Source organism: Schistocerca cancellata, chromosome 7, assembly GCF_023864275.1.
Source record: "Schistocerca cancellata isolate TAMUIC-IGC-003103 chromosome 7, iqSchCanc2.1, whole genome shotgun sequence".
Taxonomy (NCBI): Eukaryota; Metazoa; Arthropoda; class Insecta; order Orthoptera; family Acrididae; genus Schistocerca; species Schistocerca cancellata.
Genome location: NC_064632.1, coordinates 463,806,746 through 463,825,652, shown reverse-complemented (window position 1 = coordinate 463,825,652; position 18,907 = coordinate 463,806,746).

The following is an 18,907-nucleotide window of genomic DNA, read 5'->3' as shown; positions in this document are numbered from 1 at the left end:
TGCATAACACATAACATAATTCAAGTAATTATTCACTTAAAATTTGTTATGCTGAATCTGGGAATATGAATGGGTATTTAGTTAGTTATTTATACAAAAATGTAGGTTACTTTTTTAAAAAACTGTAGGTAAATATTCATGAAGATGATGATTTTGTATCATTTTATACTGAAATAAACATAAATAACTCAAAATCATGCAATTTACGCAACCTTCCCTTCAAATTTGTTGTTCAGTGTAATAAATGTGAAAGAAATTACATGTGTCCGCTATTTGTCTGAGGTAGCTTAGAATCGACAACCCCTACGTAATGCAAGTAGTCCCATCGTAAGAGACAATATGTTTGCAGTAACGAATGCTGACCACGAAGTAACGAAGTTAAGGAATTTTTCTGTCTTGGAGCGAAACTAACACATGATATAGGAAGCAAGGAGGACATTAAAAGTGATCTAGAGCAAGAGAGCATTCCTGGTCAAAAAATTTTTACCGTTAACAAAAAAAAAACCTTAATTTCAGGAAGAAGTTTCTGAGAATGTACGTTTTGACCTCAGAGTTGTATGGAAGGAAATCGTGGGAAACTGCGAAAACGGGAAAACAAAAAAATCAGTTTGAAAGTTGGTGATATAACAGAATGCTGAAAAATAGTTTCATAAGAAGTGAGGTTATCTGCAGAATCGGAGAGTAGAGTAACATGGGGAAAACATTGACAAGAAGATGGAGTAAGATGATAAGGTATGTGTTAATATATGAGAGAGCCACGGTACTTGAGGTAGATGTAGACGCTAAAATATGTAGGTAAAACAGAAATTGGAATACAGTCAACAAATAAGTAAGGACCTTGGGCACAAGTGTGTTTCTGAGGCGAAGAAGTTAGCACAGGAAAGGAGCTCATGGCGGACCGCAGTAAACTAGTTAGAAGGCTAAATAAATAATAAAAAGTGGTTGGACATCGTGAGCCTTGTCTGAACTGTCTTGACAGAAATTCTCAAATATGTAGAAATAATAGGTTTTCTGTCAGACTACAAAATAATAATTATATGCTGTTCGTCTCGGCGTGGGGAAGTGCGACGGCCCCTGATCCAAACCGCCCAGCGGATTAGTGACGAGGATCTGTGTGGCGGCTAGCCTGGCTGTGTTTATAGACGGTTTCCCACGTTCCACTAGGCGAATACGGCACTGGTACCCAAGTCCTGCCACAGTTAAGAGTTCCACAAATATTTAGAAAACTTTCGCTCACTTTCACGTGAATAACACTGCACGCAGACAATTGGGATGCACATACGACATCCTGGGGCGTAACGGGTTGGCCATAGAAAGGGCATCAGGCCACTTCCTGAATTAACGATGCCAAATTCATATAGAACCATGCGGATCCAACGCCGATGCGGGACAAAGGCACAAGAAAAACAAGAAGATACTATTTAACAGTCAGTTACTATTGATTGGCGACTCCAAGGAGTGCTGTGTGCACAACGACCATATATGTTAAATTAAAAGGAAGGTCAACGTTGGCCGTAATATTGATGGTTTATTGATAGCAAAATCGATTTCCAATCACACAGTGATCATCTTCAGTGCTGTGGTGTACAAGTTGTGATCGTTTCTCAGTTTTGGTTTTGGTTTTGGTTGCTGATAATAACTTGATACCAGTGCCTATGAGTTTAATTAGTAAACCACAGCAGTGAAGGTGATCACTATGTGATTGAAAATCGATTTTGCTATCAATAAACCATCAATATTGCGGCCAACGCTGAGCTACCTTTTAAGTCAGTTACTACCTATTCAAGAACGTCACGTTTTTAATAGTTTTCTTGCGTCTTTCTTATTTACAATGTAATTCCCTAAGATTCTACTGCAATACCAAGCCTAAACGGTGCGGTATCTGAAGTTGGAGCAATTATCTCGGAATACGAAAACAAGCGAAATATTGACAGGAAGGGAGATTAGCGTTTAATATCTCGTCGACGACGAGGCAGAGTAGAACACGAAGTGCGAAGGGAAAGGAAAATCAGCTGTGCCCTTTAAGTGTAAACATGCCATCATTCGCCTTACGTGTTCCAGAGAAATCGCAGAAGACCTAAAACTGGACGACCGAGAGCTGGTTATTTCTAAATTGAAGCAGGTGACGAATCCCTGTCGGAGCGGTTCGGAACGGCCCAATACTGGCAGCCCGTAACAAACCTGTTAGGGTGTAAAGCCATCTCCGGGCAGGGGCTGAGTGGGCCTTACGGCAGGTGTTGAACTGGAGCCGGCTGCGCGTTCTCGTCCCATCAGCTGCTCACGCGCCACCTTCACCTGTCCGCAGCTTTGGTTTCGTGGGGCGTAACAGTGATACCCTGTTTGTCCTCAACACATTCCGATCAACCCTCTTCTACGAAAGTAGTCCTTACGTTGTCCCTTTGCGTTTGGTTGCCCAATTCATCCTTTATTCTGTGTTATAATCGTAACAATTCCTATTTCCACTGAATTAATGTTTTTTAATACGGAATAACGTATGTTTCTTACACGGAATGATTCACATAAGCTTTTTTTACACCGGAACTAGAATAATGAGTGATACAAAGGTACATTCAATAAGTAATGCAACACTTTTTTTCCCTGAAAGCAGGCTGATTTTATACAGGATTCCAATAGACCGTATTACTCCGCACTCTTTTGGCTACAAAACCCTATTTTTTAACATAATCTCCATTCAATGCGACAGTTTTACGCCACTTTAATGGGAGGGCCTCTATGCCCGAAAGGTACCACTCAAATGATCGAGGTGGGAGCCAACGTCTTGCTTCATCAACAACCTCCCCATCAGCTACGTGCTGCCTTCCGCAGAGTGCACTCTTCGTTGGGCCAGACAGATGCAAGTCGGAAGGTGAGAGATTCGGGCTGTAGGGTGGATGAGGGAGAACAGTCCAACGAAGGTTTGGGGCCTCCTCTTGTTTGCGTACTCTTATATGAGGCCATGCGCTGTCATGGAGATGGAGTTATTTTGCATTTTGGAGGCGAGGCACAAGCTTCAGTTTCCTGAGGGTAGCACAACCCAGTTGATCGTTGCACCATGACGGAGGAAATCAAACAGAATAACCGCTTCAGAGTCCCGGAAGCCCGTTATTGTCGCTTTACCGGCTGATAGTGTAGCTTTGAACTTTTCTTCGAAGGAGAGGAGGTGCGGCGCCACTCGACGGATTGCCGTTTTGTACGAAGTGTTGAACCCATGTCTCATCGCCTATGACTACGTTCCACAAAAATTTGTCACGGCCAGACACGCGAGGCGCATGCAGTTCTGGCCAGACGGTCTTTCGTTGCTCTTTATGATCTCTGAGGAATCAAGCGGGCACACGCCTTTGAGTACCACAACTGGTGGACGAGTGTGTCAGCATAACAAACAGAGACGTCTAGTTCAGCGGCGAGGTGTTTGACTGTGATCCGTCGAGCACCTCGAATGAGAGTGTCGGCACGTTCCAATACCGCAGGAATCACAACTGTGCGCGGACGGTCGGCACACGCCTAGCCCAGTGACCCACCGTGCTTTTCTTCACTGCCACGTCTCCTTCGGCGTACTGCCAGTGCCTATGAATATCTGCGATACTCTGGCTTTCTGCCAAAACAAACTCAGTGACAACTCTCTGTAAATCCGTTACAGACGCTATTTTGAAGGCTGGCTACGTATAGCGCGGCAACCTATTGGAACTTTATGAAACTACAGGGGTGGAAGCGGGAATATCCCACGATGTCTCACAACAAATTCCGTATTTTTTCAACCAAACTGGCCGAGAAAAGAAATGTGTGGCCTTACTTATTGAACGCCCACGTATAAACAAATTACCAAAAAATCTTCGTTCGATACTGAAACTTAATGAACTGTGAAGTTTAACATTTCCGTTTGAAAGCGACCTCAAATGGGGGAACTCTTAGTTAATGTATAAACTATCCTTCCCTTCCTCCGACACAACCGTGCACTCGTCTAATTATGGACTTCCAGACGCCTTTAAATACCTCCTGACGGTGGATTTGAGCGCGATGAAGAGTTCAGGTATCTGTGTTGTCTGCTGCATAAAACAGTTCTTTAAGTTGCGCCGGAGATAAAAATCCAAACGACTGAGTTAGGGAGAACGTGGAGGCCATGAAACTGTACCAGCCGATACTTATCTAAAAATGAGAATAACATGTGTTAGAACCCCACAGTGCATAAACATCATGTCTCTCTAATGAATATGGGAGAGTGTCTAGAGAGAGCAATTAAGAGGCGTTGGGGTAACATATTGACCTCCTGGACAATCACCAATCATTCCATGCCTTGATGAAACAGACCATCTTCAAAGACACCTCTGAGTTAATGCATTGAATCTGTTGTGTTATATTTGGAAAGCATTTGAACGTAAACTTCCAAAAACGACAGGTTTTTGGACAAACATTTATATGAAGTTCTCTCTTGTCTTGGTGTAAGGTACCTGGCCTCAGAATTTGTGAAAGTATTTTTAAATCAACCTGTGTAATAGATTCAAGGAAAACAAAGAATGCACAAAATGTAAAAGTCTCTTTGCAATGTAGCTCCTCTATTAAGTCCTTATTTCTTCTTATGTGCTTAAAGCGTTCTCCAACAACGTAGCCCTCGTGCCCCCATTCAGGAGTCCATCAATAACACGAATTCCGAAACGATTCTGCATAACTGATACGGGAATACAGTGCAGAAAATTAACCAAAATTATGTTTTCACTTATTTTTTATTATGTGGCACAATGATAATCTGAAGACCACCATTACGTCCAGCTAGACGTTATTGTAGATTACTCCCACTATTAGCGCCGCATGGCCATAAAAAATGAGTTACACGTAAATAATAATAATAGTTACATTACGTAATATAACCATTATAATAATGTCAGTTACATTGACAGTGTGATAAACATATTTCTTACACCATATCTTGCTGTATGAGGATAACGATTTTCCAGACGAATGGAATGGAGACGTACCTTGCGAAAGCTGTAGGCCAAGTTAATTAGTCTAGCAAACACGGGGAAACGATAGGCAAACATCTACAGAACAGTGGAGATACTGAAAGAAAAAGCAATTGTTGGTGACGGATGAGAAGTAAGTGAAAGAGATAAAGATGAGAACGGATTGTTCTAGAGTACTGATAATGAACTGGGAAAGCTGGATACTAGTGCACTACTGGACAGAAAGAAGATAGTTTTGATCCACCGATGAGAATAACAAAAACTTTAGTCTGAACTTAGTCTGAACCTCACGCTCATTACGTGGTGCCATGTTACACACATGAGACTAATACTGAGAAAAATACGGAGAAACATTTAGAGACATTTGTAGATAAATCACAACCACGCTCTTGCCTCTACAGGAAGATAGTTTCCTAAACCACTGAAAATGCTGTGTCTGCACAATTGCAAACAAAACACTATAAAATTAACAGTGAACATTTTATGTTGTATAGAGTTTGCAGCGTAGTTTAAGTCAGTAAGTGGCATATTTAAAAGAAGTGTCCAGACTTCTCATTATGAAGATGAGTCTAGGAATCCATCAGCCGCAAACAAAACACACTGTATATCGGTTAAGGAAAGGAAGAAGCAAGCTTGAGAGGAATAAATTGCACAACAGAGCGTCTGCAAGTTTTGAGAGGAATCGTAAAACGGACCAATGAGCATGATTTACGATTTTGTTTGGGTAATGTATGATGAAAAAAAGTAACTCACATTTAATAAAATCGGTATTAAGAACAACGCATTACTCCACCTACCTAGTGTTCTGGGGAATCTGTATGTCATTAGACTTCATTATGGTACTTGGAATATTCAGAATGAAAGAGGACACTAAAAAAGAGATTATACCTCTCCAAAACTATTATCTGCAACTCAAGAGGAAATATGTAGTCCCAAAACTGAGAAAACGAAGAATGAATACATGTTAATGGAACATATCTGAAGTCTTTGTTATGCTGTAGATACTGTACCGTTTGCAGATTGAGCTAAACAAGGTAGACGCCAATGATAGACGGGGAATCTTACTGTAAGCAGTTGTATAATATGCCGTGAGGGTGTTGAAGATTTCAAAATCTAAATAATCTGGCTGAAATAGTGTGAATGGTGGGTGAAACACGGCAATCGTATGCTTTTATAGACTACATGTCTCGGGATCTGTAGCGTCCGAACGCTTCAGAGAACATAGCGTGTTAATCCCTTGCCACGCTATCACAGTATCTGCATCTATACCTACATCTACATCTATATCCATATCAATTGAAGGGTATAACAGAGGGTTCTTCCCTTTGCACGAGTAATTTTCGCTTTTTCCAGTTCTATTCGTTTACACAGCGCAGGAAGAATGACGGTTTCAAGATTCTGTGTGAGCAGAAATGAACGTGAGTCTTGCCCATGCGGTCCCTACGGGCGTAATGCGTACAGGGGAGTAGCGTATTCCTAGATTCTGCATTTAAAGCTATTTCTTGAAAATGTATGTATAGGCTTTCTCGGGACACTGCATCCGTCTTCAGGTGACTACCAAGTCAGTTTCTTCAGCTTATCTGGGACATCCTCACACACAGAAAACAAACCTGTGACCATTTGTGACACCATTCTGTGTATTCGTTCACTTCAATATCCCATGTAAGTCCATTTGGTACGGGTACAACAAACTCAAACAGTATTCTAGGATGGGTCACACGAGTGTTTTGTAACAAATCTGCTTTGACACTGACTGCCTTTCCCTAGTATTCCATGAATTAGTCGAAGTTTACTACCAGCCTTACCTGCCATTGAGCCTATGTTATCGTTACATTTCATATCCCTACATATTGTTACACTCTTGTTTTTCTGTGAGTTGAGAGATTCCAGTTTTGACTTGTTGATATGGTATTCATTGCTCTACCGACTGCGAAAGGCAGAGGTCCCGAGTTCGAGCCATGATCCGGCACAGCAAGTATGTTAACCAGGGTTGGGAGTGCAAACCTCAAGCAAGAAAGACAGATGAAAAGGTGTTGCTATAGGGGTGTTTAAAACATGACGGTTCTGTGCATTTGGGGTAGTGGTACATTTCCAGAGGATTGGCCACAACAAACGATGAGGTTACGTACTAGCAGTTGATGGTATGCTAATGATGCAGCGTAGCATCTCAGTTCTGTCACTGGCACCATGGCCACCTTACAGAGGCAGAAAATATGGTCAGAACTGAAAAGTTGAGTGTTGAGTTCCCTAACAAGTCTTTTCTCGACCATATCGTGTCGCCAGGGAAACTGACCTCCGCTGAGAAATGCTGAGGAAATGGCAAGATTTGTGGGAACAGTTACTTTTCATAGGAAATTTGTTTCCAAATTCACGCAAGTGACCGAGTCATTGAATGAGTTATGGAAAAAGAGTTATAATTTCGAGTGGAGTGAATACAACAAACAGCATTCGAGGATTTGAATGGGACTGTGGTTGCTACACCTCCGTCGGCAAAGAATTTATTGTGCTAACCAATGCTTCAACAGGTGACGCACCAGCTGCATTGCCGGTCGGGGTGGCCGAGCGGTTCTCGACGCTACAGTCTGGAACCGCGCGACCGCTACGGTAGCAGGATCGAATCCTGCCTCGGGCATGGCTGTGTGTGATGTCCTTAGGTTAGTTAGGTTTAAGTAGTTCTAAGTTCTAGGGGACTGACGACCTCAGAAGTTAAGTCCCTTAGTACTCAGAGCCATTTGAACCATTTGAACTAGCTGTATTACTTTAAAAGTACAGAGAAGCGAGAAGGCCACTATCATTTGCTTCAAGAAGACACACCACCACGGAAGAAGTATTACATTTATGAACTTGAAGCATTAGCAGTTATGTTTCTCATGGAAAAATTCGGTTTCTTTCTTGAACATAGGCCGTTCCTGTTAGATAGCAACAATCTAGCTCTCTGGTATGACTGAAACACTCAGGTCCCTCCCCAGTTGGCCTAAGCAAACTTTGGCCATTCATTTTGAGATCAGCTATGTAAGGGGAACTGACAATCTTACTGCAGATGAGTTGAGCCACATGTTTCAAAGGGGTACAGACAAAACTCAGATCATTGATCTGGGTCAGGATAGAAAAATGTAGGAAGTGAATCATATTTTTGGGGACGTCCCTGCAGCTTTTAAGGGCATTGCTAAGTAGCATGAAGAAGATAAATCCCTAAGGGTAATTAAACCGGAAAGGGAAAGAAGTGATTAGACTACATTCTGTAAGGAATGTTATCTTGTCCTGTAATACTAGGGGTAGTAGTTAGCCCAGCATATATCTTGTTCATACGTTATCCGCCTAGTATCACTAATCTTCAGTGGGGTGTGGGAAGAGGCACTGGGGTGTTTTCAAAATATGTACCAAGATCCGTGAAGATGCCATATGGAAGGTTATGGATGGAAATATTATAACTATGGTCTGACTGTACAAAATGTTCTGTTAGCAAGTCCCAACACCTTATAAACGTGGTACACGGGCTTCTAAATCTGTAGATTGTATGATGGAGAAGTTATAAATCTCTTTTGTTGGTCTATTTCCCAGATCACAGGCCAGAAACAAATATGCTCTGGTAGACATGGCTACCATTTTGAGGTTCTCTTTGTAGTTCGCTACTAGACTGGTGGTCATATAATCTCTGACGTACTGGCCGATGAGAGTTTTCAGTACGTTTGTTCCTTGACGAATGTTATTTTCTAATAATGACCTGGCATTTACCTCCAACGACTTAAGGGTGTTTGTTTTTGGGTTGGGATCAGGAATTCTGCTACTAAGCAGTATTACCAGAATCCACCATTCGTGGTGAAAGGGAACTGTAATTCAAAGCTGACCTTGATTGATTATCACGACTGAGACCACCCTAACTGGCACAAAACTATGGAATTGATAATGAATGCCTTGAACAGCATCACGAGATGCTTAAAAACGTGTCGATGGCTTCATTGTTTCCATTTGGAGCTAACTTTCTATTGGCTAACTTGTGGTCAACTGAGGATTTGTTACCCAGAAGTACATCCTTTAAAGTGATAAGGGACATGTGGTGTAGCACCTGGGAAAAATATATTGGCAGCCCTTGATCAAGGCGTTCAGGCTTACAAAGGAAGACATCCGAAATTTTTTAGAGTGGGAGAATAGGTATACCTTTATGCATTTCAGGGAGCAGAGTAGAGCCGCCTCGAACTATCAGGAAAGCTCCTCCCATGCTTTAAGTGGCCTTTTGAGATTATTTGTGACCCCAGTCACCTTGTTAATTAATGATATTTCTACTGCTAAGGAATTCAGAGTACAAATCTCAGTGTAAACTATGGATTTATTATATCGCAGTGGTTGTACCTCCTTCTGTCTGTTGGCAGGGGAGGAAACAAGATGAGACCGCTCTCTATTAAGATTTAACACGAACTGAACAGGCTGGCTAGGAAACAAGGTGCATGGTCAAGAACAGAAAGCATTTCCAAGTTGGAGCACCAAGGAGCTGTCTATATGGCATTACTAATAGATAGTGTGGGGTGTGTAACACCTCAGTGGAGCCGTTGGTGTCCTTTCCCAAGTCAGAGGATGGCGATCCTAGTGGAACTGGGGAAAGGAGATTCTGTATTTCAACAGGAGCACTATCAACATTCCGTGTAGCAGGGCACTGCATCTTGGAAGTCATTTAGTCTAACATAATGTACAGTGCAGATTACAAGTTGTGCACTTAGCATGTCGGTTAAAAAATAATATCGGGCCCATCCACATGTTACCAAGGCTGTTTCGACTACGATGCATAAGTTCCAATGGAAGCCCTTACGCATCCCCCGTTAAGACCCGATCTCCTCCCAAGTAATTTCAATACTTTTGGTGCCCTGGAGAAAGACTTTCGTGACAGTTGTTTTGTTTCGGACGAAGTAGTGCACGCCTGGGTAATATCATGATTTTGTAGGCAACTGCAAACATTTTTTTCCAAGAAATCATTGACTGTCTTGACTCACAGTGGGATAAATTTATTAACAGCTATGGCGATTACTTTTGAAATAATAAATAGTTTACTTACTTTTTTCCCATCTGTCGCGTTTTCATTTGAGTGTCCATTATATTAAAAAGCAGAAAGAGCAATAGCAGTTTGAGACTGAAATTTTTAAGGAAATTTAGAGTGTTTTCACAAACTGTTGTTATTTTCTTTTTTACAGATCAGATTTCAGTTAATATTCTTCACTTACTTGTGCACAAAATATATCAATATGTCAGCAAGTCATTTCGCAAGGTAAGTTGTCAATGCTTTCTTTTAAGTAATTCTTTGTGTTATTAACTATTGTCTTCATAAAAGGTTATACAAAGTTTCAAAATAACTTAGTTATTAGAATGGTTTTAAAAATTTGTAACAAAGTATTTAATATTCGATCGCTGTTCAGTGCATTTACATGGCTTGAAGAGCTAGCTGATTAACGTGCGAACTTATAGTATGTTATTTCAGTGTCCGAAAGCGTTGTCTGGGGTCATGTCTCATTGCACGGGACTAGAACGATGTTTTCCTATTCCGTTTGGACGATGTACATTTCTACGCCTAACACTATTGCTATCGCCTTTAGTTCAAATGTAATAAGTCTCCGTCATTCTGGTTTTCATCAACTAATTTTTACTGTGTTTTTTTTCTACTATATCTCAAACTGTGTTCTGCTGTGTGTTATAAACATTTCTAAATGTTACATCCCATTTTAAATATAATTCTTATTACAACGTGTATCGTTATGAAAATAATGTAAAATATGTAGAATATCAGGTTAAATGTAAAGAGGGTTTGATGACACTAAACGGGCTAGGATAAATTAATTAACAAATAAAAAAGGAGTTCAAATGAGGAGATGCAGAGTACGGGTATGGTAGAAGAAAACGTGATAACTAATACAGGAACGTTGCGGGGGATTGACGGTGCGTGGGGTAGACTTATATACAGTAAGCGAAGTCGAAATTACTAAAGAAGAAACGACTATTTTACGCATAGAAAAAGAAGAAAAAATCTCTGAATGGATTCAGATTTTGATATATAGAAGCACAGTCAAGCACCATCAAGTAGCATGATGGAAGAAGAAAGGTATGAAAGAAAAAACAGTATGCTATAGCTGTAGCTCCTATACTACTCAAGCACAAACGAGACTGAAGGAATCAAAGACACTCCGTTGGAAGGAATAAAAGCAACGAAACATTAAAGAAACGCATTTATTTTCACGGTGTCTACAACATGAGCAACAGAGATACATCATCAGATTTAGCTAGAAATGTTGTTCTCCAACGGTTACAGAGTGCACTGTGAGATACAGATGACTTCCACTCTCACCAGGTTGGTACCTCATTCTTTTAAATTACTGACTAGAACAACCCACAGAAGAACAGGAAGAGGCAAAGATATACTGTGCGGCTCCCTGTTCTTCCGTAATTATCCATAAAAAGCGCTTTTTGACACACTGCTGAGTGTTTGAACCAATAGTTTCAGTCATGAAACTTCCACAGATTATTAGATAAAGTGGAATAAACTCTTTGTAATTCTGAGGAAGAGGGGAATTGTCGGATCTATACTTCAGAAACTGTTTGGGAGTATTAAGAGAAAAACGCGTCCTGATTTATTGCGGAAACATTTCAGGTTGTCACAAATCCTTTGTAATTTGTATTCAGCTTGGCAGCGACAGAAGAGAGAGAAAAGTACAGAAAAGAAGCGTACGTGCAAGGCAAATAGAGAAAAGTGCAGGATCATAATCACTCGAAGGGAAGAGTAAATGTGTTAAGTAAAAAGAGAAGAAGCAGATTCCTAAGCTTCAGGAACAGCAACAGATTCCAAAAGTGCGAGACATTTACCTTCTACAGAAAGCCACTCACGCACCTATACAAAATTTATATGGAACATTGGTGATGTACGGTTTGGAAACAGCTATAAATGCTGAAGATTTTAATGTAACTATCATTTGTTTTAGACTGCTGAATGTGTGATCAAATTTCAAAGATTATTTCGTCTGTACTGTTAATGTTAGGTTCAAAACTACGCTATCCTTGATACCAGTAAAACATAAGTATCTTAGATTTTGCCCCGATTTTTATTGAGTTAGTACATGAATTAATATTTGTTTTAGCAGCTTTATGAGTAATGAAAATTCTTCCTGTTTTTCTCTGATAAATTTTTTTCACGTGTAAGCATTTGTTTTTACTGCAGTGGTTTGCTCCTAATGTTCGCAAACTGATGCCTTCCAAAGATGACTGCGCTGTGCCCGATGCATATCGCAAATTATATTCAGATCATACATGTTCCGGCCACCCCCACGGCATGCGCGTGTTGCAGGCGGCATAGCAATAGGCTGATTGAAATGCAACGTGTGAGCCAGCCGGTGGGATTTAATCAACGACTGAAAGTGAGTACATCAATGTTTGATATTTAAAACATATAGCGAAGTTTAATAATAAAATGTAGTGCATGGTGGAATTAGATATCAATACAAACTCATAAAAAGCATGGGTAAGTGCAAAAAAGGCGAGGCAGAACAGATGAAAAGCACAAAGTGATGGATAAAAGCGTATTTATTAGCACCTCACATGAAGCTATAAGTGCACCGTGAACAATATACTTCGAAATTTTGTACCAATAGTATGCTAAGTTCTTCTTAGTATACTCTTTTCGGAAGGCCAAATGTACGCTTCCTCAATTGGATCTGTGTGAGACAACTTCAGACAAGTGTGTATTTAAGGCCAGGATTTTCTTCTTGAACTTTGTCTTCTTGTTATTAGTTGTTAATTTTGGTTTTCATATTGCTTATTTTAAATCCTGTTCTCGTAGCTACTGTACACTCCATACAAATCATATTTTTGGTTGCGTCCATTTACGCCCTTGTTACGCGCGTATGTGCGTGGCGTATGATGTTTGATACTTACTTGGAGGATGCGTTCCCAACCATTTGTTAGTAATCTCACTATGTATTTGTTAAAACACTGCACCAAGTTTGGCTTCAGAGGCGTCTGTATTTTTATTCCCATCTTATTTTGGTGACTTAAAAATAAATAAAACTCAAAAGTAGCTAGTGGCACTAAAGCAAGTACTTCAAACACATCCTTGCTAAAATGTATAACTTTAAATGAGATTTGTTTGCTCGTCGTATCCAAAAGAACGAGTGGAGCTAAAATGCTTTTATGGATAGTGTTTTCGAATTAAATGTTCTTAACGTCAGGAAAAAAAATACGGATTAATTGTAGAAACTGATGAACATTTTAAAATCCTACTTCCAATTAATTACGTAAACCGTGCGAAGAAGAACAAGTGAAAATAGTTCTGCCAAAACTTGATGCCTTCTGGTATGTCCACGATGTTCGTAGCGTGATGATGAAACTGAATCACCCAGAAGAAATGGTCGGATGTCTGTGTTTTAAGCAAACTCATGGTTGGCGAAGGGTGATGGCAACTCGATGCTTGCAGGTACAAATCAGTATGAGTGGGTTTACAGAAATCTGAATGCCCTAGAGAACCATCATTCTTCCTTCGAACCAGGACATCCAAGAAAGGCAAACAACCACCTTTCTCTATTTCCATGGTGAACCGGATGTTGCTATGAATGGAGTTGAGGTGATGTAGAAACTCCATTAATTTACCCTCTCCATGAGGCCATAGTATGAAAGTGTCATCCACATGACACTTTCATAGTGCGGCCTCACTTGTTTATAGAGCTCATACTGTCTCAGATCTATGGGTATTCCATCCGGCAGATTAACAGGGTACTAACAGTTAAAACTAAGAAGCAGGAAGTGAATAAAGAGGAGAACATGCCGGAACAATCTTTAGCTTTCCTTCCTTTCGTTGGCAACACTTTGTTTAAAATAGCAAGAATGCTCCGGAAATTTCCGGTAAAAGTGGTTTTCCGCCCACCATCGAAGATTGCGGACCTTGTGGGATCAGTTAAGGACAATATGTTACTACGAAAGGCCGGGATTTACAAGATACCGTGCTAATGTGGTATGGCTTACATAGGTCAAACCATACGCACCGTGAAAGAACGCTGCGCTGAACATCAAAGTTACACCCGCCTTTTCCAGCCAAGCAATTTTTTTTTCCTTTATTGAGTTTCAATTCCCCCCGAAGGGGGCGGTGTGGCAGCAGCTTAGTACGCTGCTCTACAGCCTACAGACTTTTATTTTAAAAACTTAGGAAGAAAAGAAACAAGAAAAACAGGCGATAAAACGGTGACGTAAAGTGTAAAATGGTGGAAAAATACGGAAAGTTGAAACAGAAAGCAAAAGGGTTTGGCAATGTTAATAAAAGACACAGGAATCAGACAAGTAACATAGTACACACACAATTAAAAAACACGGCGACAGTCTGGTTTCTGTTCGCAAGAAATAAATAGCACACCCAGCGACAGTATGATGGCCGTTCGCAACACTGCCCAAAAAACACAACACGAAACACTCACTGTAAAACACTCATTGTAAAACACTGCACGAAAAGGGCGGCACAAAGATGACACTCCCGAACCAAAGGCAGATGGGGGGGGGGGACCTGGAGGAGGGGGAAGAACAAAGAGGGAGGAAGGATAAAAAAACGAAAAGGGGGGAACCAAGGAGGGAGAGGACTAATAAAGGGGGAGAAGGGCAGACGCGATAGGGAATGAGAGGAGGCAGAGGAGGGAAATGTAAAACGACTCGGGGGAGAGAAGGGGGCAAAGGGAGGGGAGGTGGGGAAGAAAGAGGATGGAAGGGGGCAGCCAAGCAAGTCCGCTATTGCTGAACATTGTATTTCTACTGGACATTCAATGGAGTATGAGAATACAATGATTTTGCCCACAGCAACGTCTTTCTGGGACTCCATTATTAAAGAATCCGTAGAAATACGACTAGCGGGAAATCTCTTAAACCGTGACAGCTGCTACCAGCTGGACAGTGCATGGAATCCCATAATCTCCACGATTTGCTCAAATCGAAGACGACAGAGTTCGTCGACGACCGTGGCAAACAGCAACACAGAGGGCGACTGAGTTCCGCTATTCGACCAGCGAGGGCGCTGCCGCCGGAGAGTGTGGTTCATCTATCAAGTTTTCGACGCATGCGCACAATAGTTACAGTACGATATATATTGCGGAACGGAGGACGTTTTCGCCACCTCCACCGCACTGACGCTCCTGGTCCTCGTGCGCAGGGTGGAGTCGCGATTGGCCACCTTAAACATATCCCCGTCCGGCCACAACCTCTCCTCAATGACCCCACTGAACACCTTATCCTTAGCGTCTTCTTCCCCTCCCTCACCATTACCTGTGCCACGATCTATGTCCGCTCCACTGCTCCTCTTCCTTATGACTTCATCTCACACATTGACCGCACCTTCTCCACCTATGTGATTGCCGCCGACCTCAACATCCATAGCCGCACTCCTGCTGCCCTTCGGCAGTGGCATCAGTTCCTCTCCACGATCCAAGGTGAACTTGTTCCCCTTCCCCAGCACACCCGACCCGAAAGTAACACCACCCCCGATGTTGTCATTGCCTCCGCCAACCTCCTTGGGCGTATCACTGTCGCCGTCCTTGACCCCACAGGTAGCGATCACCTTCCTGTCCTTCTCACCATAACGACTGCTCACCGCCCCCCTGCGGCTCCGCACCCTGCACCCCCTCCCAAGGTCGTCCATGACTATCGCCGTGCCAACTGGGATGCCTACCGGGATTCCATCTCCACCCAGGTCGAAAGCCACCCTCTTACCTATCGCCATCCTGACGACATCATCCACGCCTCTTCCTTCCTTCAGAAGGTAATTACTGACGCCGTGGAGGCCCATGTTCCTACTAAGACCATCCAACCACACCGTCCCATTCTCCCTCCGCGGGCTGTCCTCCTCCTCCGTGAATCCCGCCGCCTCTATCGCTCCTTCCTGCGCACTCGTGACCGGGATACACTCCAACGCCACCGGCAAATACAGCGACACGTACGGAACCTTATTACAGCAACGAAACGCCGAGACTGGCGCCAGACCTGCACACGACTCAACGCCACCCTCCCTATCAACTCCTCCAAGTACTGGTCCGCCTTCCATCGTCTTACTGGTTCCCTTTCTGCTCCCCGCTACCCCCTTCTCCATAACGATCGCCCCCTTCCTGACAACCTCAGTAAGGCCAACCACTTTGCTTCCCACCTTTCCGAGGTCTTCTCCATCCCCGATGATCCCCACTTTGATTATTCTCTTTTCCCCACCGTCATGGAACGTGCCGATACCTCGGTCGCTCCACTTGCTCCTAGTCTCCAGTACTTGGGGCAGTTGCCCCCCTCCAACATAAACACTCCCATCACGGCACAAGACTTTAAACTTATCCTCCAGTCCAAACGCAACACAGCCCCTGGTCACGACTGTGTCACCTACCGTCACCTTCGAGAAAGCCCCTATTCCTTCCTGACTGTCCTCGCCCATCTCTATAATGTCGTCCTCTCTACTGGCTTCTACCCTGACCTGTGGAAGACCTCCCGCATCCTCTTAGTCCTCAAACCCAACAAACCCCCTTCTGCCGCCTCTTCCTATCGTCCCATCTGCCTCACCTCCGTCTTCAGTAAGGTCCTTGAATCCATCCTCTCCCGCCGTATCCATCAGCACCTTTCTCAACACCACCTCCTCCCCCTTACCCAGTGTGGCTTCCGACCCTCCTTCTCTGCTGACGACCAACTCCTCAACCTTGTTCACCTTCTGTCCCTCCAGCTCAACTCCCGCCGCTCCGCCATTTTTGTTTCCCTTGACCTCCAAAATGCCTATGACCGTGTATGACATCCCGGTCTCCTCTTTAAACTCCACACCTACGCCCTGCCTATCAATTTTGTCCGTCTGGTCGCTTCCTTCCTCTCGCACTGTCCTTCCTATGTCACCCTCCACAACACCAATTCCCGTATCTTTTATCCCACGGCTGGCGTCCCCCAGGGTTCTGTCCTCTCCCCTCTCCTTTATCTCTTGTATACAGCTGATATGACCAAGCCACCCCCACCAGTCCACCTTCTCCAGTATGCTGATGACACCGCCTTCCTTGCTCTCTATCCTACCCTTCAACGGTCTCAACGTACCCTCCAAACCCACCTTAACCAGTTCACCACTTGGTGTAACCAGTGGTTCCTCCGTCTCAACCCCTCCAAAACCCAGGCAATCGTCATAGGCCGCACCACTCGCTCCTTTCGCCTCCATGATTTCTACCTCACCCTTTATGGTCGTCCTATCCAACTCACCCCCACCCTGAAATACCTTGGCCTCACCCTTGACCGACACCTCACCTGGACCCCTCAACTCCTGACCATCCAGCAGAAAGCCCATTCCCGCCTCCGCCTTCTGAAACTCCTGTCTGGCCGGACCTGGGGATTGCATCCTTCTACCATCCTCCACACCTACAAATCCCTCATCCGTCCTATCCTCTGTTATGCCAGCGTTGCCTGGATTTCCGCCCCCACCCTCTTTTACAAGGCCCTCCAAATCCTTGAACGCCATGCGCTCCGCCTTGCCTTCCGTATCCGCCTTCCTTCCCCCACACGGCTCCTGTATGAACTGATCCCCTTCCCCCACCTCCTCCTGTTCCTCCAACATCTCCGCATCCTTTACATTGTTCGCAGACTTGATCCCCCCCACCCTCTGGTTTCCTCCTTCCTCTCCACCCCCCGCCCATTGCCGTGCCTCTATCGCTGTATCCCTCCCTCTCTCCACCTCCACACCCTCCATCGCCTTCATCAGGGCAATTTCCAACGCCTCCCCCTCCCGGATGACGAACTTCGCCGTGACATCTACCCTTCCTTCCAACTATAACCTGGCCTTGTTCCCCCCCCCCTCCCCAGGGCCCCCTTTCCTCTTTCCTCCTTCTCCCAGAGCGGATTTCCCTCCGTCCCCCCTACCCTGAGACCCTGCACCCCATACTTGCCTCTCTCCTTCCCACCCTACCTGGCCCTCTCCCGTGCGCCCCCTGCTCACCTCCCTCATCTCTTCCACTCCCTCCCTTCTTCAAGTCTCCCTCATCTCCTAGCGCCTGGCAGATCCTCTGTATTGCTCATCATCAGTGTGCCACATCAGTGTTGTGTTTAGTGCTGTTACTCGTGTGCATCAAGAGATGTGATTTTAATTGTGTCCTGCCTTGCGGTTCACCGTCAGTGTTACGTTATGTGCTATGCCATCCGTCGCTACTTTTATGCTCCAGTCATACTGTGCCTTGTGTTCTTTTAACGGTCGCAGTGTGTGGTTTTTTATATGTGCTACTTTTAAACAGTTTTTTGTTATCTCCGTTTTCCAGTCACCCCGTTTTTTTTTTCTTCCATGCTGTTCCCCCTTTTTTATATCTATGTTCACCTTATTCTCTCCTTTGCTGTTTTTCAATGTCTTCTATTGTTTTGTTCTGTCTTTCGGCTCAAGAGCAGCGCCTATGCTGCTGCCAGCCTGCCCCGATGGGGAATTGAAACACAATAAAGGAAAAAAAAAAAACGTTTTCGCCGGTCTGTGACGGCTTACCTGAAGATGACAGGCAGGTGCCCAGTTGAAATATTGTGCGAAGTATTGAACAGTTGATTCGCCGGGAAAATTTTAAAATTCACAGCACCTGAAACTGTTTCCAAGGGGCATCGTTGTGGGTCAAATAGTGCAATATACACATTTTTGGAGCATTCGGATGTGAGAGTGGCCCGATGCTGGATTACGTGGTAAGGTGAAGGCAGGTTCCCGGCGACCACGTCTGACCACCACAAGAGGGGGGTGGGGAGCAGTAGTGTGCACCAGGTACATCGTAACACCTTCACCTTCTGCACCTGCCACCCGAGAACGAGTAATTGACAGCCTACGAAATTTTGTGTCGTCCCGCATCGTAGGTCAGAGACTAGCAGCAAACGAACTAGGGAATTTGCGTTCCTTCTGTAGGATGCGGTAGACGCCAGAATACAAACGGCCGCGTTTGGAGTGATTTCGAGACCAGGAAGCATGGACTGCTGTT